Source organism: Chionomys nivalis, chromosome 8 (genome assembly GCF_950005125.1).
Source record: "Chionomys nivalis chromosome 8, mChiNiv1.1, whole genome shotgun sequence".
NCBI classification, from domain to species: Eukaryota; Metazoa; Chordata; class Mammalia; order Rodentia; family Cricetidae; genus Chionomys; species Chionomys nivalis.
The window spans coordinates 66,278,546-66,299,401 of record NC_080093.1 but is presented as its reverse complement, the minus strand read 5'-3'; the positions used below and the strand labels follow the sequence as shown (position 1 = coordinate 66,299,401).

The following is a 20,856-nucleotide window of genomic DNA, read 5'->3' as shown; positions in this document are numbered from 1 at the left end:
GTCCAGCCAATCAGATTCATTTGTTCCTTCTGCTGTTAGGAACAGCCATAAGGTTGCTAGAGAAGGCTAAAGATGCACAATAACACTTTCTACGGTTTAGGGAGGAGGTTGATCAGCCATTGGAGAGTTCTCAGCCTCCCTAGGGCTTGGGGACCTGAACTTTAGTTCAGCCTGCTGGTAAAATGGAGTCTGAAGTCAAAATGGCAGTACTCGGGCCAAAGCGCTTTTGCCTGCTCCCTTCACAAAGGACGCTGAGGCTCCATCAGAGCTCCTTTGGTGGAGCAGAGCTTATGATAGCTGGCATGTCTGTATGCCCAACTCTGAGGCCTGTGAGTCTCTGAAAATAATGGGCTGAAACTTTGGGTCCCTGTGCCTAAGAGTTCCTTTGTGTTCATTAACATATCAAAAAGATAGACTTTGTGAATGCTCAGCCCTCTAGCAAGGAGTGAGTGTCTTCTTTGTCTAGGGAGGCTTGGCCTCTGTCCTGCATTGTGTCTTTCCTGTCAGTTATAGCTGGCCTTCCATGTTTGCTGATGTAGTCCTCATTACAAGGGTTTCTCGACATATAAAACTGTGGCATTGCTAGCTCAGGAGTACTGTAACCAACGAGGGGCCCTTGGTCCAATGGGAAGAAGCAAGTCCTTGGATAGAGTGGAAATTCTTTCCAGCTTCTCGCAGATTCTAATGTTGCTCACAGGGCAATGCCGGGCACTGATGTCCATTGGTATTCCGGGTATCACACTCCTGCTTCCTGTCTTTCCACTTGGGATAGAGCTTGTCTTTCCAGGCAGGGTCCTGCCTTTGACATCTTTAGGTCCGAACGGGCACTTGGGGTGGTGACTGCAGATATTCAGTGATTTCATCGGTTAATGGTGACTTCTCTGTTGGCTTAGTCTGAGTGCAGCTTTCCAGCCTGCCTCCTGTCTGCGTCCTCAGTCCATCAGATTTGTTCCTTCTCTGCACTGTTGCCACAGCAGGGTATTAACAGAAGCTGTAAACAGAGCAAAGCCTCCTTGGTAGACAGGACCAGGCCTTGTATTTCAGAAGACTCTGCCCCCTCTCAGTCTGTCTCCCTCTTGCATTTAGAAGGACCTCTGCGGTTTAACTGGGTTCACTGGGACACCCAGATTACCCAAATGAATCTCCTTATTGTAAGGTCAGATGATTAGCAGCTTAATTCCACCTGCCAAAAGTAACTCAGGGGAGGAGGGGTTTGTTTTAGTTGACCGTTCCAGGTCACGCTCCATCGTGGGGTGACGCTAAGGCCGAAATTCAAGGAGCTAGTCACGCCACATCCACAGTTGGGGGGAAGAGAGGAAACGAATGCGGCCTGTTTCGGCAGTAGTCAGTGAGCCACCCTACTCTTAACTGTCCAGTACCTCAAACAAGGAAATGGTGCCGCCCATGGCGGCCTGGATCTTTTTACACAAATTAACTGTCAAGATAATCCCCCATATACATGCCCACAGGCCAACCTGAGCTAGATAATTTCTGGGTTGAGGCGCTTCCTAGGTGATTTCAGGTCCTGTCAGGTGGACAGTTAAAACTAGCCAGCACATCCTGGTTCACAGAATATAGTCACAGACTGGGGTGGGGAACGGGACTAGGATAGGGACATCCTTGGCAGGGTGGGGGCTTGGGAGGTGGGGGCATGGGTAGCAGAGGAACCTTCCTCTATGATGAAGCAGCAGAAACTTGAACTAGGATCCTTCAGAAATAGCTGATGGCTCATTTAAGCAAATCAGTGGATTGGGGTCCTAGTTTGTGAAATGAGCACAATAATACAATACCAGCTGGGCGGTGGTGGCACACACCTTTAATTCCAGCACTCAGGAGGCCGAGGCAGGTGGATCTCCGTGAGTTTGGTGTACACAGTGAGTTCCAGGACAGCCAAGACTACACAGAGAAACCCTGTCTCAAAAAAAAAAAAAAAAAAAAAAACAAAAAACCGGTACCAATACACTCACAACAAGGGAGTGAACCCAGAATCTATTAAATGGTCCTCAAAATGTGACTCTTAGTAATAGTGCTTTGTTTGTTTGTTTGTTTTTGTGTGTGTGTGTAGCTTTGGGTTCCTCTGTGTAGCTTTGTTCCTGTCCTGGAACTCGCTGATCTCAAACAGAGATCCACCTGCCTCTGCCTCCCAAGTGCTGGGATTAAAGGCGTGTGCCACCACTGCCTGGCCAGGAGTAGTAGTGTTTTTTAAAATACAGAAAATATTTTTGTGGCTGCAAAATCTACAAATCCTACCAGGGAATTCCCACCTGGGCGCTCCATCCTAGGGCGTCTGTTTCTTTAAGGGGAGGAAAGGAAGTGTTGAGTCACAGCGAGTCTTCTGCCCTTTGGTCCCTGGGTCTATAAAATAGAGCAATGGTTTCTTTGACACAAACCTTAAAATAGGAAGCCTAACACCCACATACAGCCACATTCTCTTCTAAGTGGGGTCTAGAGGCAGTCATTTCCAGAGAAAAGGTATGGTGTGGGCAGGGAAGTACCACTTCTGTGTGTAAAGGGGATGCAAGCGAAAGAGTTCGCTTCAGACTCTAAAAGGAAAAACAAAACAACAAAAAAGCAAATAGAAACGTACACAGTCCCTAGAAATAAGCCTGCTTTTGAAGCTGCAACAGCCAACAAGCAAGCAGGGCAGCAGCTGTTCAAGGTTTACTTAAAGTTTCTGTGGCTAAGCATCCGGAAGGCAGGCAGAAGACAAGGCCAGAGTGTGGTTCCAGGTAGTGTCTTCACCCCACCCACTTCCAACTTCTTGCTAAGGTTTTTCCCGCTAGCAGGCAGGAACCAACTCCGCCCCAGCTCTGAACTCCAATCCTTCCTTCACACAGGGGAAAGCGCCGTGGAAAAAAGACTAACAGTAACAAGTTGTTGTGACTCAAAACCTCCTGGAAGAAGTCGGCAGGGCGTTCGGAAGCGGGCCTGTCCCTGGGTCCCTTGCCTGCCGGTGCGCTTCGGGCGGGTCCCTGGGTGCGTGTGGGCGCGCCGGGCTGCACATTCCTGGCCGGGGAGGAGAGCGCGGCGGGCGCCCCTGCGAGCAGCTGGCTGCGCTGGCCCCGAGCGCTCGGAGCTGGGGGAGGAGCCTGGCCCGGTCGCCGGAGCTCTCCCAGTCATTGGCCTTTTGTGCTGCAACTTTTCCCGAGCCCTTCGGGGAGCCTGCGCCCGCCCCGCGCCGTTGCCCCGGGAAAGTTTGCGTTTCCTGGGTTCACCCGGTGGGGACCGCGCCAGGCTCGGAGGACTCAGCCTGTCTGGGGGACTCTTTGAGAGTTGCGTCCACGGAGGAAGGCAGCTACGCGAGGGCCAGCCCCGATCGTCCGGGTAAGTGCGCAGTGGCCACGGCGGGCGCACGTGGGGTCAGGGAGGAGACAGACGACCCTAGGACCTTGGCCGCCAGACAAAGCCGTGCTAGAAGGGGCTGCGAAGTTTCTTTCAGCTTTCCTAAGAGGGACTTGTGTAGGAGCTGAAAGTAGCAAAGTACACATTGTGTTCCCTGCCGGCTGAGGCGTGTGTCTGTCAGAGAACTAGCGGGACCCAAGCGTCAGTCCCAGAGGTTGGTTCCCCTGAGTGGGCCACCAGGAGTCAACGTGTTGGGGTCCTCCAGGTTTGGAGCGGGGGTGGGGTGTCCTTGTCCAGGGGCTGCCTCTATGCCGTCTCCGCTGGCCTCTTTTTTTCCTATTCGTGTTGGCCACACCGGGTCTCTTGGGGGCACCTTTGGCAGCCACTTAGATGCGTGTGTATGAGTCTTAAAGATCTGCACAGGATTTCCTCCGAGTTTGAGACTTTTAAATTCTCGAACAGTTACGTCAGCACAGCCGAGTGCACTTCTGGGCTCCAGCGCGGCACGTGACCCAGCCTCGCTTCCCCCTAGGCGTCCTTTGGCTCAGCTGGGCTGCCACAGGGTTCTCTGACTCTGGGTGTCTTGCACACGCAGCCTCAGGAGTGTTGTGATTGTCTCGGAACACCCCTCTGTTTGCCTGCTGTTCTCCTAACTTTGTCCAGCCTTGGTCTTTTCTTAAAAATCGGCGACGGGGCACTGCTGCCTTCTGGGGTCAGATACAGAGACAGAAGTTTGTGGTAGCTGCTTGAAACAGAACTGAACATTATGGGAGGTGGTAGAAGCCTACTGAAGAGGAGATAGGGAGGGGCTTGCTGAATGGGCTTACATGTGCACCTGTGACCACCGGAGGTCCCCACTGAACAGCACATGGAAAACTGAGGGTCCCAGGGCAGACTGCTGCCTGTTTTAGCCCAGAGAAAAGTACAGTTCTCTTAGGAAGCAGAGAGGACTTCCCCATTCATTTCTCTGATCTCCTTGTGGAGGCCAAGTTTCAAAAGTACCTTCTTTCATAGGAAGCAATGACTTTGACTTCCATTCAGAACCACATGTAGCTGTCAGAGGTGAGTCTTCTCTCATGCTTTTAGGCTGACAGTTGGAAATTGGGAGACAGGCTGGGCTGGGCTGGGCAGTGAGTGGAAGGATTCCCATGGGTCTCCTCTTCACAGACCCAGCCCTGTCCTAGGCATTTCCCTGTAAGGAAACTTGGAGCAGGAAATAGGCCAGCAGCTGCCCCCTTATACAGTCACCAGAGTGGATTCGGTCACCGGCCTCCTCCTCCTTCGGCTCTCTCTCAGATGTTAGGTCCCGAGTTGAGTGCATTGCTGTGTGCCTGTAATCACAGCTATTTGGGATGGCGTGTTGGACGTTGGCCGGCAAGGCATAACAAGACCCGTCTTAAAAAGAACTCTGAGGTTAGCTCAAGCCTCAGACTAGGTCTGTGGAATACGGCCTGCGTGTATTCCAGTCATTCATATACAGGCATTTTTGCTTACGGGAGTCTGCAGGTCAAATGTTGGGCCCCTGTGAGACCTAGACAGAATTAGTCCACCTCATCCCTGTCTCTGGTGCTTGAATGCTTGGACTATTTAAACTGGAAGGAAGCTTGAAGATCAAAGTTTCCCGTAACAGTTTTGAAAAAGAATTGTCAAGGAGTCCAGGGTCTTATCCAGGGTCACACTTCAAAGTTGGGTTACAGTGCAGGACCCCGGACACCTGACCTGGTGCTGTTGGTGCTAGGTCCCGCAGGCAGCCTCACTGGTTTTATTTGGTATTGCATTGGTGTTATTTGTTTGTTGTTTCCATGGAGACAGACTCCGAATGAGGAAAGACACATCCAGTTCACAGAACCACTCCAATAAAGTGACAGGGCCCTGGGTGGTTGATGGCAGTTGAATTAAATAAGATGCTAATTTGGCCTTCAAGACTCCAAGGGTGTGTATAATGGGGTGGGGTGGCAAGCGTGTCTGTATCTGATGGGCAGACTTTGGTTGAGGCTGAAGCTCCCTGGAAGGGATATCTAGCAACACAGAAGGCTATATCTGGTTGTCGTGGTGACTGAGTGCACTGCAGGCATCTGGTGGGTGAGAGTCGGGGGCCTGCACAACCTGGAATTGCTACTCAGAGTACCAGTCGTGACCTACATAGAGGGCTCTGCCAAGGTCACAGGAATTCGAGAGAGAATCTTTAGGAGGGCGAGGAAAGGAGCCTATGGTTGCCAGGCTTCAAGTCATAGGTGCGGACGAGGGCAGCCTGCAAGGAGAGCTTGGTGGAGAGCATTTGCATGCGGATATATACCTGATTGTGTGTGTGTTTCCTGGGATTTGGTCCTTGGGTGGTTGGGGTTCGTCTGGCAGACTCTTGTTCATGTGCACGGATTATCAGAAGGTTTGAGAAGCCGGCAGCGCCAATGGTTGAGGCTGTCCAGTGGAGCACACCTAAGAAAGAGAAGGCTTCAGGGCCAGATCCCCTGATCTCTCCCATTGAGATCCAGGTCTGTGAAATCCAACCGGGTGACAGAGATTTTTCTGCCTCTGCCCCATTGAGGCCACAGTCCTTGGTTTATAACCTTAATAATCACTGCCACAGCAACTCCCTGGGATGACAAAACATCCCACAGATTATGAAATCATTTGAGAGAAATGAGAGGCGTGAAAACAAAGACCCAAGGAAACAAAAGTTTGCAAGGCAAAGCCTCTAAAAATAGAGCAATGACCTCAAGAAAATACTGCGATTGACTGCAGTGGAGGTTCCACTCCAGATATGGGGATGCTCAGCACCGCCCCCCTCTCTGCCGCCCCTGTGTACTGTGTTATAGGGTTTCAGCTTCTCATTTAGCTAATGGATTCAGTACTGCCAGTTAAGAGAGAGCAATGTTCCCAAGACTCGTTACCCCTGGGCTGGGGAGGGGCAGTGTAGAGACTCTAGGATTTAGAGATGTAGACCCAATCTTATGAGCCCTGTCTCTCCTCTTACAAGCTCTGTGACCTTGAAGGAGTCATCTAGGAGTCTTTTTTTCTTCTCTTTAATTAATGGTAGGGGTATTGTGAAGTAGGTCCCTCTGCTTCACAGAGCTGTGGATGCTGGTGAAGCCATGTATGTGAAGATACTGACAAACCGTAGAGTGCTTTGCAAAGGTATAGCCATTTGTGTTAGTATTTTTACCTTATAGTTAAAGGTACCTGTTTATTGGAGATTTCCTGGTGTCTCCTGTACTCTGTTCTTCTTCTTCTTCTTCTTCTTCTTCTTCTTCTTCTTCTTCTTCTTCTTCTTCTTCTTCTTCTTCTTCTTCTTCTTCTTCTTCGTTATTACTGAAAATGTAAGCAAGGGGTGTAACTGAAGGTCTCTCTCCTGCCTGCCAATTCCTGAATAATCACTCTGAGGCTTACTATTAATTACAAACTGTTTGGCCTATTAGCACAGGCTTATTCTTAACTAGCTCTTACAACTAAATTAACTCATTTCTATTCATCTGTGTATTGCCACATGGCCGTGGCATTACCTCACATCTTGCTTCTTCTGGAGGCTGCTGGCATCTCTCTGACTCTGCCCTCTTTTTCCCTATCTCTCTGCTTGGATTTCCTGCCTAGCTAAGGGCCAGATCAGCTTCTTTATTAACCAATGGTAATAAAACACATTCACAGCATACAGAGAGCCATCCCACATCAAAGGGGGCTACACACATTAGAAGCTACTAACTAACCTTACTATCTAGGCCCAAATTATTATGGGGACTCCCTCATGTTTTCCCTGGATCTGGCACAAGTAAAGGGTGTGTAACCTGATTCTGCTCACAGAGGGCGAATCTAGGCAGAAGGAGCTGGGAAGAGAAAGCCATTGCTCCCCTGGCTCACGTCTCTGCTGTCTTCAGCTCCATCGTTTCTCTCATTTGGGGTCTTGTCCAGTCCCAAATGAGAATACTAAATCCCCCTAAATACTAAATCCCCCAAGGTCTATGAGCCATCGCCGTGTCTGTGCCATTTAGACTTAAAAGCACCCACTCACCATTCTTACATTTAAGGCCCTTGAGAGCATGGGGGCATCAATCATACCTGTTCCTGGGGAGCACACAGTAAGAAGATCTGTCTAGTCAGCTTGGTAGCATCTTCTCCCTGCTTCCTGGTATTGTGCACATGGCCCTTTCTTAACCTCAGGCTTCCTGTGGCTTTTGGTGTCCAGCTCCCTTTTCCCCATGCTAGCTAGCTCTTCTACCTTGACTGAATTGTGTTCATCCCTTGAGGTTTCTGGCCTAGGAGTGTTTCTAGACAAACCTGCTCATGTTACCTAAACCCTAAGTCGAATCTGGTTCTGGGAGGTTCTGCTGACTCTGGGGAGACTCCTATGTGGGGTGGGGAAAAGTTCAGTTTTGGAAGGGATGATTGCTTGTCCTTGAGGGGGGCATTTCAGTTTATCATGGAGTGATTGCCTTCCAGGCTTGCTGTTCTGGCATTTGGAAAAGGTTGTATGTCTTTCTTGGTGTCTTCAGCACCGAAAGAGGCCAGGAAAGGGTCGATAAACTTAGGACCAATCAACTTTGTATTTAGTAAATTTCAGACAGGTGCCCCTTAAGTGAGTCGCTGTTTACCTGCAGAGTTGAACAGGAATATGATCCAGAGGTCACAGCAGCCAAGACAGACAGCTGTAGGCCCAAGCAAAAAGTCAGTGCTTTTAGCCGAAGCTGCTTCTAAGTCTCCGTTCCTCTTCCCAGGTTGTCCTGTGGTCTGCCATGTTTCAAAGTCTGTTTCCTTGAGGTCTGACAAGACCCTGCCTCATTTTTTTCTGTGCTCAGCACTCAGAGCTGTGTAGAATGTTTCTCTAGAAGTTCCTCACTGGCGCAGGGGCTAGATCCTCTCCCCTCTTGACTCGTGAGGGAAGGATTTACTTCAGTCAAGAACTCAGCCTTCTTGTGTGCCAGAGAAAATACTGAGTAATTTTACTGCTTGTGTGATTTTGGACCCAGAGAAAAATCTGTGATTCTGATACATTTTTATTTTGTTGTTAATTTCAAAGTTGTCTCCTGTCTGCATAAAAATACTGGAGGCCTCTGCCCTGCCTTCAGCTCATTGCTTATGAGTTGAATGCCTGTTCTCAGTTCAAACATGTTAGGGGGTGTTGGTTCTAGCCTGAATAAAGTGGCAGCCAGAAAGAGCCAGAGCAGACAGTTATGAACATCATCTCGCTTGGGCCACTTCCCTGAATCCGTATGATATTTATGACCCAATACTGCTTCCTGAAGACCCATGGTGAGGAGAGTGTCATCCCTTACTTGGGGATTTTATTGCATAGACCAGGCTAGCCTGGAACTCAGTATGTAGTCCTGTAGTCCAGGCTGGCCTCTGACTCACAGTCTTCCTGTTTCTAACTTCCTAATGCTAAGGTTACTGGTGTAAGCTCCCACACCTGGCTAACCTATGCTTTTAAACCGCGCTTAAACAAATCACTTGTCGTAAAGTTTTGCATCTTAACTATACAGCTAAGTGTTCAGCTCAACAGTGTTGATGTGGTGATATTGTTGTGTGGTCAGATCCCCAGTACTCACTGTATCAGTCTAATCTCTCTCTCTCTCTCTCTCTCTCTCTCTCTCTCTCTGTTAGACAATCATGTTATCACTACGTGGTAGCCACTATTCTATTTTTGCTTCTATCAATTTTAATATTTTTGTTATTTCTTTTTCCTTTTTTTTTTTGAGGTAGAGTCAAGTAGCTCAGACTGGCCTCTAACCTCTAACTCACTGTGTGGCAGAGGCTGACTCTGAGCCCTTCTTCCTCCTGCTCCATCTCCTGAGGGCTAGCCTGCACCACTGGTTTGTTTTCTTCTGTGCTGGGATGGATCCCGCAGCCTATGCGAGCTAGGCGGACACTCTCACAGCTGAGCTCCATGCTCAGTGCCCTTTCATGATTTTTCAGGTAATGCATTTTGTCCTTAGGTCGCAGCTTCAAAAACAGGGTCATAATAGTTTAATGAGCTTGCTTAAGATTACAAATGGCTAGTAAACTGTCCAGCTGGGTCAGAGCTTTACTCTGGGCTCCACTTGAGGTCCTTGCCAACTCTACCCAATTCCCAGCGACTCCTCCGTTTGATTTCCATGCTGTATCCTGGGAGAAGCAATGCACCTGTGTATTTGGTGCTGTGGGACAGCAGCCCCCAGCTGCGGGGGTGGGGAATCCTAACTTGAAGGACCTGCAGGTGCTAAATGAGCCTTGGCTCTGTGCTGCGCTTCTTTGATTAGGGAACAACTGTGTCATTATCCGCCTGACCTAGAAGGGTTTATGTCTTAGTCTTTTGAGAAACGTGGCGGCTGCTCTCTGCTCGTCCTGAGAATATCTCCTCCCCTGAGCTCCTCGTGAAACCCAGGCCTGAGTTCATTAACCAGGAAGACATGGGAACAAAAACAGCTTGGTTTGGAGGGATGGTTAAGTTGTAGATTCGGAGGCTTCCTGCCTTCTGCTGTCCCGCCTTCCTTTTCAGGGTCTCCTGGGTGGCCAAAGGCTGGGGTCAGCAGGTCACACTCTGTCTCCCATTCTTAGTCCTCACCCTTGAGGTTACTCCAAAATGTGGACCTGCTCCCCTGTCATTTTTCAGCCCAACCAGGGGGCTATCCCTCTAGAGCTTTTGGTTTCTGATCAGCTTTCTTTGGATTAGGTGGGATCCGTAACACCAAACAAGCCAAATCTTCATATTGTGGGGCGATGCCTGGGGTCCTGGAGAGGAAGGCCTCCGTGGCTCACTGCTCAGACTTCCTGGAGGTAGCTCCCCATTGGCTCTTTTGCACTTCCTGTTACTAGATGCTGCCGAGACCACCATAACCTGCATGGGATCTGAGATCTCAGGTCTGGAGCTGGAACAGCTCGGATGGAGTGTTCTGTCGAGCGTCTAGGGTGGAGGGATACCTTAAGTTCATTTTATGTTGGTGACACAGTAATGTGTCACAGTTAATGACACACACCGAGTTACACAGGAAAAAAAAAAGTTTGTTTTGATTGGTGGCTCTATCCGAGGTCAAAGGGATGCATCAGGTGATAGCCTCGTCGCCACGGCAACAAACCAGTGCAGGGCATCCCATGACAAGAGACTGGGAGTATGTGAGAGGCCTAGCCAGACTGACTTTTATAACAGATCCACTCTCAAGATAATCCACTAATCCATTAGAGGCCTAAATGGGTTAATCCACTCCTGAGGGCAGAGCCTTAATTACCTTACAGGTGCCATCTGGTGCCACCTTTTAACATGCCTGGGTGGGGACTGCACTCCAGCTGAGGTTGGCAGAGGCAAACCATATTCAAGTCACTGCGAGTATACGCTGTTGCTCTTTGTGAAGACAGGTCTGCACTGCGTTGAGCATGTCCTGTGTGCCTGTGAGCCTTAGTCCCATCGCTTGCTGCCATCTGTCTGCTGTCCATTCTTGATCCTCACTCTCCTGGTGCTCACACAGCCTGGGAGAAGGAGGAGTGTGTCCACCGGAGGAGGCGCACCTGGGCAGGGAAGGCAGGAGTGAAGGAGGACCCGCTGTGTTTGTGCCAACGGCACCTTTCTCTTTGAAACACATCCCACTGGCCAGGCACCCTGCTGGAGAGATAGATGCTTTCAGGACTGGCGCTATGAGTCTGTCCACTGCTGTTGCCGGGGTAACAGATGGGGAGACTGAGCTTCGGGCAAACCCGCTCTTCATTGCAGAGGGATGGTTCTGACTGAGGTAGTCTGCCCTTACAGTCTTTGCGGTCACTTGCTTCTCAAGAGGAGTTTTATTTCTTCATCAGCCAAGGCCCAGTACTAAAGCCCAGGGCTTTTCAGAAGTAGGCAAAAATAAATTTGAGGCTTAAAAAAAAAATTGAGTCCTTACAAGATGTGAAAAGCACAGGTCATAGTTGAATTGAGCAGAAGTTCAGCTTGAAATGAGACGCTGCAGTATATATCATCCTCTGTGGCTATGGCTCCTTATGGCTGTACAGCCGTCGCTGGTTGGTTCATTTGTTCTCTCATTCACACGTTCCCATAAACTTGCTTTTGAGCTCCAAGCTGAGGTTTGTCAGCAAAGAGAAATATTCTTGCTTTTGTCGCTTCGGGTTCCAAGTTCCCCTCTGGACCTGCGGTTTCTTCCTGTCTCCTGGGAAGTCTCATGACTGCTTGTGCCCCTCCTGAGCCCTCCCTGACTGTGCTCCAGTCAGGGCTGTGTGCCTTTCAGGGCTCCTGAAGGATGTCGGTGGTGGGAGGCCCAGATTCTCACTGGTATTCCCTTGCCAAATCATTGCATTCCCAAGACCTGGTCTCCACCCCTGTAAAGCAATATGGCTGCCCTCTTGTCGGGAGTCCTGAGGGATCACAGACAGCAGTTAGCAAAGCCCTGAGACATTGTGCAAATTTTCTCCTAAAAAAAAAAAAAAAAAAAAAAGTGGGTTTTTTTTTCTTTTTCTTTTTTTTTTTAAACAAAGGCCAAGTCTTCACCTTGCTAGACTTGCTTATCTGTTTGTCTGTCTCTGCCTCAGAATCATTCCCACAAACCCCTTTCCTTAGAGCCCTGTAGGAGGCATCTTCCTGGTCCCTCCCTCCTGGCTGGCTGTGAGATTTCCTGACTCCCATGCCCTTGGCCTCAGCTTGATCGTATTCTACAGGCTTGCCAAGGGAGGATGATGCCCTTCACACAGGCCTAGTGACTAGCTGTTCTTCTCAATGAAGCTGTTATGTTTATGTCGGTTTCTTTCCAAGTTCATGTACATCAGAGTGTTAGAAACAATAAAGCAAGCGTTCCTAGATTATGGTCAAAGACCATCACAGCCTTGAGTTTCACGCCTGACCCTAGGCAAGTTGATCTTGCTGGTCTAGGAATCTTAGTTCCGCTTCTGCCTGGCCTACAGGAATGCCAGGCCAAACTTGTCCCAATTTCACCTGCCAGATCTGGACAAAGAAAGCCCAGCTTGGTTTGCCCAGAGTCGTACATTAATGATACCGGCAGAAGCAGAGCAAGGGTTCTGTCCTCTTCACTCCCCAGAGGACAGATATTTGCCCAGGATGCTCAGGAGCGATGCTCTGGGAAGGCCACGCCCTGCATGTGCTCCAGGTGTCACGCAGCCTCCCCTCCCCCTCCTCTATCATACTAGCTCACAACTGGCCTATGGCTTCGGCAGGAGATTCGCAATCAGAGAAGCTTCCATTCTGCCAATCTTTGGCATGCCTTCTGAAACCCAGGCAGCAGAGAAGAGCTGCCCCGAGCTGCTAGGCTCTGACTGCGAGAACTCTTCCAGTTCTCTTCAGTGCAACCCAGTTTCTGGGGAGCCCAGCCCTGAGGTTAGTGTTCTACCTTAGCTGACTCTGTGATGCACGCCCACAGTCCCAGCTAGTCGAGAGGCCTTGGCATGAGAATGGACTGGTGTGGGCAACATGATGAGACCCCACTGCAAGAACGAAGTAAGATTCTCAACTTATGTTAGGAGAAAGAAGAAGGAACAGCCAGGGAAGAGCAGCGCTCAGTTGGTGCTTGCCTGGTGTACACAAAGACCTCAGTTAAATCCCCAGCTTTGGAAACCTGGCTCCATAGTACCTAAACTGTAATCCCAGCATACTGGGGGCGGAGGCAGGAGTTTGGGAGTTCAAGATAAGATCATTCTCGCCCACATGGGCAATTTAAGGCCAGCCTGGGCTACATGAGATCCTCAAAATAGAAAGAAAAAATTTAAAATATAGCAATGTCAACAACAAAGTGAAAAACTCCAGGGAAGCATGCTATTAGTCAGAATGATGTAAACTTATTTAAGTTGAACCGGACTTCCTTTAGAGCTAAGTAAATAATCTTTAACCCTTGTTAGAGATAAGTCCCTAATGACACAGGAAGTCCTAAGTTTTTATGTCTGAGGCTTGCAGTTAGGAACTTGCCAAGTCATTAGATGCTCAGATCACAAATAGTCCCTGATTGTTCCCTCTGCCACTCCCCCAACCCTAGGACATCTTGAGCCCCTTCCTCTGCAGTGGCTTGTGTCCTCTCCAGCCTGACCTGGCTCCTGGATAGTCCAGAGCTCATTCTGGGCTCCCTCGCTTCTTCTCTTTGTTATCTCTACAGCAGCATGACCGTCAGTTTTCAAACGTCCCGCCATTTGCCTGCAAATAGCTCTGTGACGCATCCGTCACCCTGAGACTAGAGGTTCCTGTCCTGCTCTCCTGACACTCTGAGGCTGCTCGGAGCTGGCTCTAGCCCCAGCCATCCAGTGTAGGCCCCCATCTTGCCCTCCCCACAGCCTGTGCTGCCCTCCAGAGCCAGACAGACCTCTGGGCGGCTGTCTGCAGGCCTTACTCAGGAAGGCTTTGTTTAAGTGCTGCTGCACACACTGCCGTTCCAAGAAAACTGTGAGAATAGTGCAAAGAACGCCCACACTCTATTCACCCGAATTCTCCAATTGCTGATCGCTTCCCATGCAGGCTCTGCCCGTCACCCCCTCGCTCTATGTGTATCTTTTACAATACCTGGCAAGGCTGGAACCTACCCGACATCTCCACCATGAAGCTGTCACTTTTCGTCTTGTGATCAGTTGGCATTTGGTAGAGGAGCCGTAGAGACCATGCTACCATTTGCTTCTTTGCGCCACCTACCTTAGTATTCTTCCATGTCCCCTGCCTGGCCTGTACTCACCTCTTCCATGATGGGCCCTTAGTGGTGGCATCTTTATTTCCACCATTCCTCATACAAATAAGACGCCTTCCTTCCTCCTTGTTCATTCATCTGTTCCTTGTTATCATTTCAGTCCATATGGATGCATGGGTTATTACTTTAATTCAATGGGTTGCGATCCAACACTTTCTGTATTTTCTATCTTTTATTAATTCTTTAACCTTTATTTTTATTCTGTGTGTATGGGTGTTTTCCCTGCGTGTATGTCTGTGCACTGTGTATATGCAGTGCCCTCAGAAGTCTTTGGATCCTACGAGACTAGAGTTCATTGTGAGCTGCCATGTGGGTGCTGGGAATCGAACCCCACTTTCCAGAAGGAACAATCGGTGCTCTTAACTGATGAGCCATCTCTCTAGTCCCTTATTTTCCTTTTTGAGGCCCTCTGTCCACACACAGGCGCACACATGCACACACATGCATACACATCTCTCTGCCTCGATCCCTGATTAGTGGATAATCTCCGATTGCGGGAGATTGCAGCTGCCTAATCCCGTGTCTCTTTTTTTCTCCAGCCCTATCACATTTAGTACTTGTAGATCCTCTTCTCACGAGAGCCTGGCTTGTCCTGCCTTGGATCTTGCTGTTGCTGTTTCTTGACTGTCCTCCCTGTGCTGGTGACTTCCTTAGAACCCTGGTCTTCCCTATGCCATTGCTACCCTTGCCCTCGCTCCTCCACATCACTCTTGTCCACTAAAGGAAGGGGAAGGAAAGCCAGTGGTTTTAGAACCAAACAGTAGGGAGAAGGGAGGGAGCTTTCATTTTGTTGTATTGTGCTGAGGATGGAACCTGACACGGAGCTGTGCTCCAGCCTGAGGAACCGTCTTTAATTTGCAAGGCTCTTTGCACACATTGGACCAATGAAGCCCTTTCCGTGTTTCAGCTGCTCCTAGAGTGTTCCGAGATCCTCACCAGATCCTTTTGGCCTGGAAGAATCCTGGGTTTCTGTGACGACAGCTTGTTCATCGGGTACCCCTTGTTAGGGTCTAACAGTGTCCTCCCAAATTCATACGCTAAGACCTTGTTTTAGTAAGTATTATCATTGCTTTGATGAAACACTATGTCCAAAAGCAACTTGGGAGGAAAAGGTTAATGTGTCTTACATATCTGAAGTCATAGTCCTTTTAGGGAAGCCATGACAGGAGCTCAAACCAGGAGGGAACCTGGAGAAAGGAGCTGACGCAGAGGCTGTGTGTGGAGTGCTGCTTATTGGCTTGCTCTCTGTGTTCTGTTTGTTTGTTTGTTTTTGTCAACCCAGGACCATCAGCCCAGGGGTGCCCCATCCATAAAGGTCTGAGCCCTCCCACATCAATCACTGATTAAGAAAAGCCCTACAGGCTTGCCTACTGTCTTATCCTATGCAGGCATTTTTTTCCGATTGAGACTCCTTCCTCTCCCTGACTCTAGCTTGGGTCATGATGACATAAAACTAGCTAGAACCAACGTGAAGGCTCAGGTGGAGATGTTAAGCGGTGGGGACTTGGGGACGTGGCTAGGTGTGAGGGCAAGCTTTCATGGATGGGATTAGTGTTCTGTGCAGGGAACCAGAGAAAGCTCCCTGTGCCCTTCCACCAGAAGAGGACCTAGTGAAACAGCACAGGCTGTGAGCCTGGGGGAGGACTCCCAGCAGCCCGCAGACCTGCTGGCTTTGATTATGAAATCCCAGCCTCCAGAAAGTCGAGAGATGCAGAGCAGTGGTTTCTAGGCCATCAGTCTTGTGACATCTGCTACATCGCCCTGATGCACTAAGATACCACACCTGAGAAACTATCCCTTGGATTTTGAATTTACCTTAGTCTGGATTAGCTTACCAGCTTGCAGTGTATGGCTGCATGCTATTCACTCAGGTGCCCCCAGGATGCTGATGGGGCACGGGTGTACTACGTGTGTGGAGCCTGCGGTGTCATTTGGCCTTTTCGCACTAGCACGTGGACACCGTCCTGTTGGGGATATTATTGGAATGTTAATCTCAGGTGTGTGACTTTTGTTTATGCCATTTGTTTAACTCTGTGAAACTGGTTCTTTGCCTGTCTAAAACACCTGATGGTCCTAATAAAGAGCTGGATGCCCAATAGCCAGACAGGCACGAAGATAGGCGGGACTGGGAGGCAGAGAGAATAAATAGAAGGAGAAATCTGGGAGGAGAAAGAGGAGCCAGAGACCAGAGAGAGGAAGACGTCAGGGGGCAGCCACCCCGTCACCCAGCCAGCCATGGGGAAAGAAGGAAAGAAGCCCAGCGGCAAAAGGCAGTCGAGATAATTTAAGGTAAGAAAAGCTGGCAAGAAACAAGCCAAAATAAGGCCAGGCATTTGTAACTATGAATTAGCCTCCATCTGTGATTTATTTGGAAACTGGGTGGTGGGCCCCCAAAAGAGTAAATATCTCACAATACCTTCCTCTTGAAAGGAGGGCCCTTGCTGCCTTGGTCTGTCGTAGTGATGCACAGACTTGTGGAAAAGCACTTGTTGGCACAAGCTTCCCACACATGCCAGCGACCACTCAACCTCCGCTACCTAGGTTTGCAGGAGGCTCGGCAGCTGATGGTAACAGCTGGTGGTTGAAATCTCTAACCAAAATTTGCCCCCTGAAAAATGTTTCAGTCATTCTAGATTCAGTGTTATCTACTAGCAGAATTTAGAAAGCTTTTATCGTTTCAGTCAGTAGATCTGTGAAGAAATGTGGGGCTTTTTTAATAAATAAATTTTTTAAAATAGTTTTTGAAACAGGATCTCCTTATGTAGTCCCGACTCTCCTGGAACTCACTGTATAGTCCAGGTTGGCCTTTTATGATTTTACTTTTATGTGTGTGAGTGTTCTGTCTGCATGCATGTGTGTGTACCACATTTGTGCCTGGTGCCCATAGAAGTCAGAAAAGGGTATTGAATTCCCCAGAATTGGAATTACAGATGGTTGCAAGCCACTAGGCAGGTACTGGGAACCAAACCCAGATCCTCTGCAAGAGCAGCTGGTGTGCTGAACCACTGAGCCATCTCTTCAGCCCCTGAAGAAATGTTTCATAAGAAGTTCTAACTGTCCAGAAATCAGGAAGGTCTCCGAGCTGGTGGTACAGTGTGAGTTTGATATATATACACCTCTATATAAGCACAGATATTTAGCAATTAGTTCAGCTTACTCGAGATGCACATACATGTGTATTTCAAATCATAATTTTGTTTTTTATACAAGGGGTTGCCAGACCATTACTGGAAGCTTATTAATACTCCAGCCTGTAGCCTGTCAATGCAGAGAGCTATGTAAGCAGCAGAAGGAGGGAGGTAAGTTAGTTTGTTTTGGTTTTTCGAGACAGGGTTTCTCTGTGGTTTTGGAGCCTGTCCTGGAACTAGCTCTTGTAGACCAGGCTGGTCTCGAACTCACAGAGATCCGCCTGCCTCTGCCTCCCAAGTGCTGGGATTAAAGGCGTGCGCCACCACCGCCCGGCTGGGAGGTAAGTTAGTAAGCGGAGTAAGGGGCTTGACTGGAGCAAGGAACCCCGCAGTTACGGCGCAGCCCAGGCCTTCACTCTTACATATGGAAAAGCTAAAGTCCCAAGCAGTCACCTGGCAGACATCCCAAGGTGGGGCTGCTCTGGAAGCCAACCCTCCTGACATCATCGACAGTTTTCGAATGTAATAGCATGCTTGCGCACTAATGTCATAACTGATCAGGATATTAGTCAAACTGTCACCCAGAAACTATTTCTGTTCAGAAAACTTAGGGAAGTGTCAGTGGTCTTTGAAAAGTGCCATTCCATCCTCTGGGTGGGTGGATGTATGTTTTTGGAAACGTCTCTCTGTGCCTTCATTTTCTCGGACGATGCCTAATGAATGAGTGTGGGTGTGTTTCTGTCTCAGAATGAGGTGGGCAAGTCTTCACGACGTTGGCGTGAACTCGGAAGTGGTGTTGCTCTGATGGTACCCATGTCACAAAGCAGTCACTAGGACAGGGAGCCAAGTTGTTCCCTGACACCTAAAATTTCTCTTAAATATATTTTCTTGTTTATGTTGACTATACTAGTGGTATTCATTCAGCATAGAACCAGAAAACAGGGCTCATGGGATGGCTCAGCCACAAATGGTATCAGCTGCCAAGCCCGGGGACCTGAGTTCAATCCCCAAGACCCATATTGGAAGTTGTGTTCTGACTACCACATGCACACACACACATGCACACGTGAGCACACACACAATAAGTTAGAATATAATTAAATTATCTTTTGAAGAATTAGAAAATAGATACCAAATCTATGAAGAAAAATACTTAGCTTGAGCCAAAGAATTCTGCTGTTAACACCTTGGTGTAGGTTTTACCTTGCTTGCTGGCCCATTTGTACTGTTGCTGTTTGCTTCATTGCTGCACACAGCCACACGAGGCTCGATTATGTGACCCATAGTTTACGTTTCCGGTTTTCAGTTAATCATGAAAATATTTTCACCTAGATGCCCCAAGCTCTACCAACATTCTTAAACCGCTGCAAATGAATCTGTTGTGTGGCTGTGCCTTAATCTGATGAACCGTTCCCCACCGTTGGACATTTTGGTCACCTTCAGTTGCTTTTGCTACTGTGACCACCGTCTCCTTACTCCCAGCCGTTATCTCCTAAAATAGTATCTTGGAAAGCCCATGGTGTGTTGAAGGAAGCTGAATCTTCTATGATGTGCTGCGTGTGCTGCCAAAACTCCAGGGCTGTTTTTCTCCTCTGACTCGGTGATATTTAGAAAGTCGATCATGTCCATAATTTTGGAGTCTCCAAGTTGTAATCCACCAAAGACCTATCCTGGCCATTCCTCCCCCTCCCAGCTGGCTCCTTTCCCTCCTTTTCCTTGTATGACCTCCCTGACCCCTATGTGTAGCCATGGGGCTCCAGTGGCTGCCCCAGAGGAATTGGAATTGTGGGTAGGACCCACAGGGAATAGTAATTCATGGGCATTCATATGGGCCTGCCCACTGGTATTTAGAATGTAGTTTAGGAAGTTTCCTGGGCCCACCCACTCTCACTCATACACACGCCAGGGGCCCTGTTGGTGCCTGACCATTTAGAAGCTTCAGGTCAATCCCTTGGCTTATGACCAAGTTCTGGTTTCTCCACCTGATCTTGTGTCCTACCCCATCCCCTTCTCCCCTCCGTAGCCCCCACTTTGTCTAAGCTCTAATTACAGTGACATTTTCCTGTTCTGCAGAATGTCAAACTCCTTCCTAATCGTGGTTTTCAAAGATAGGAATGGCCTTGCACTGGGGGCTACTTACCTTTCTCCTAATCCTCCATCTTGAGGGCCCAGCCAGGTGTGGTGATGGACAAGGTGGCTGCTGAGGTCAGGCTTGAGTTATTCAACCTGCCTGTGCCTTTATTTCTAAGTGGTAATAAAAACAACGTCCCAAAGGGGTTGCTTGACTACTGTGTGTGGAATCTGTAAATGCTAACCCTCCTCCTACAGGTTTCTGTACTTGCTTGTGCTTAGCCATGGATAGAGCACTCTTCCTGGACCAGCATATCTTTGGACTATCTGTATGAAGCCCAGATATCTCCTTCCTGTTATAGAGAGGGAGTGTGAGCCCTGCCTAGGGCCAGATGTTAATACATCTGCATCTCCTGGGAACTTCCTGAGTTTCTTGATTCTTTTTTTTTTTTTCCCTCCATAGCGCCCCTGGAACTGATGATGTCATCCAGCCAGCTGCTCCTGCAGACCTGGGACACCCACCCTTAGCTGACTCTTCCCATCATGGTGACAGTGCCAGCTCAGTCTCTACACATCTGACAGTCCAGAGGTACAGTAGAAACATGGCTGGGACTGCCTGAGCCAAGGTCGCATGAGTTCTCCCTCCATCTCTTCCTTCATCCCTCCACCCGTTTCTCACAGTGTCTGTCTACCTGTTCTAAGCTCAGTAGGTTGTGGCAGGGCTTAGCTTCTTCTGGCCTCAGTTTTACTCTGAAAGGACACTGGAAGCCCTCCAGAGAGTGTATTGCTGTTTCAGGGCCTGGTTTAGGGAGCTGGCTACCTGCTGACTGCTGGGACATCAGCTTGTCCAGCTGCTTGTTTTCTTCTGTCTTTGGGCGATGATCAGAGAACAGAGGAGTCAGCAGGGCGTGGGAAGAGGAGCCAGGTTCTTGGGCCTTTGCCCGGCACAGAGACCTGGACTCTCGGCTCTGTCTTCTGTCCTGTTGCCTCCTACAGTCCTTCCGTCTTCCTTGTCCTTCACACCCAGTTCTTTGCTACCCCCTACTTGGCATAGATTCAGCTTCACCTCCCCTTTTCCTGCAGCCTTTGCATTTAGACAAGACTTGGTTTGCAGCGGCCTTGAGACTGGGCTAACACACACACGCATACACACACACACACACACACACACACACACACGTACGTCTATATAAATAATTTCACAGAACACATTCACATCAACACTTGGGTCTCTGGATTAGTTACTTTTCTTGTTGCCATGACAAATGCCCAACAAAAGCAACTTGTGGGACAGAGGATTTGTCTTGGCTCACAGTTTGAGGGTCCATCCATCATGGCACAGAAGGCACAGTCACAGGACTGTACAGCAGCTGGCTACTTAGTGCCCATAGCCAGGAAGCAGAGAGGGATGAACCCCAGCACTCTGCTGCTTCCTCTAATGGCACAGGACCACCCAGTTAGGGTCGGCCTTCCCTTCTCAGTTAACCCATCTAGAAAGTCCCTCCTAGATCTGCCCAGAGACTTGTCTCCTCCATGGTTCTAGATTCTGCCAAGTTGACAATATTAACTGACATAGTCTCTGGCTCTCCACATCTTAGTTTATAGCCATAGTCTCCATCTGTACACATTTTTGATGTGGGATTCCTCTCTGTATGCTGTGAATGTTTTATTACCATTGGTTAATAAAG

General features: G+C 48.9%; 1 protein-coding gene across 1 annotated transcript in view; it reads left to right on the top strand.

Annotated features, from left to right (window-relative positions):
- Window positions 1-3,096: 3,096 nt before the first annotated feature.
- Window positions 3,097-20,856, top strand: part of Tacc2 (transforming acidic coiled-coil containing protein 2) — a 112,553-nt gene continuing 94,793 nt past the window's right edge. The window contains exons 1-2 of the mRNA XM_057779553.1: window positions 3,097-3,324; window positions 19,632-19,757. The gene's annotated coding sequence lies outside the window, so the exon portion shown is untranslated. The remainder of the gene's footprint in view (window positions 3,325-19,631; window positions 19,758-20,856) is intronic.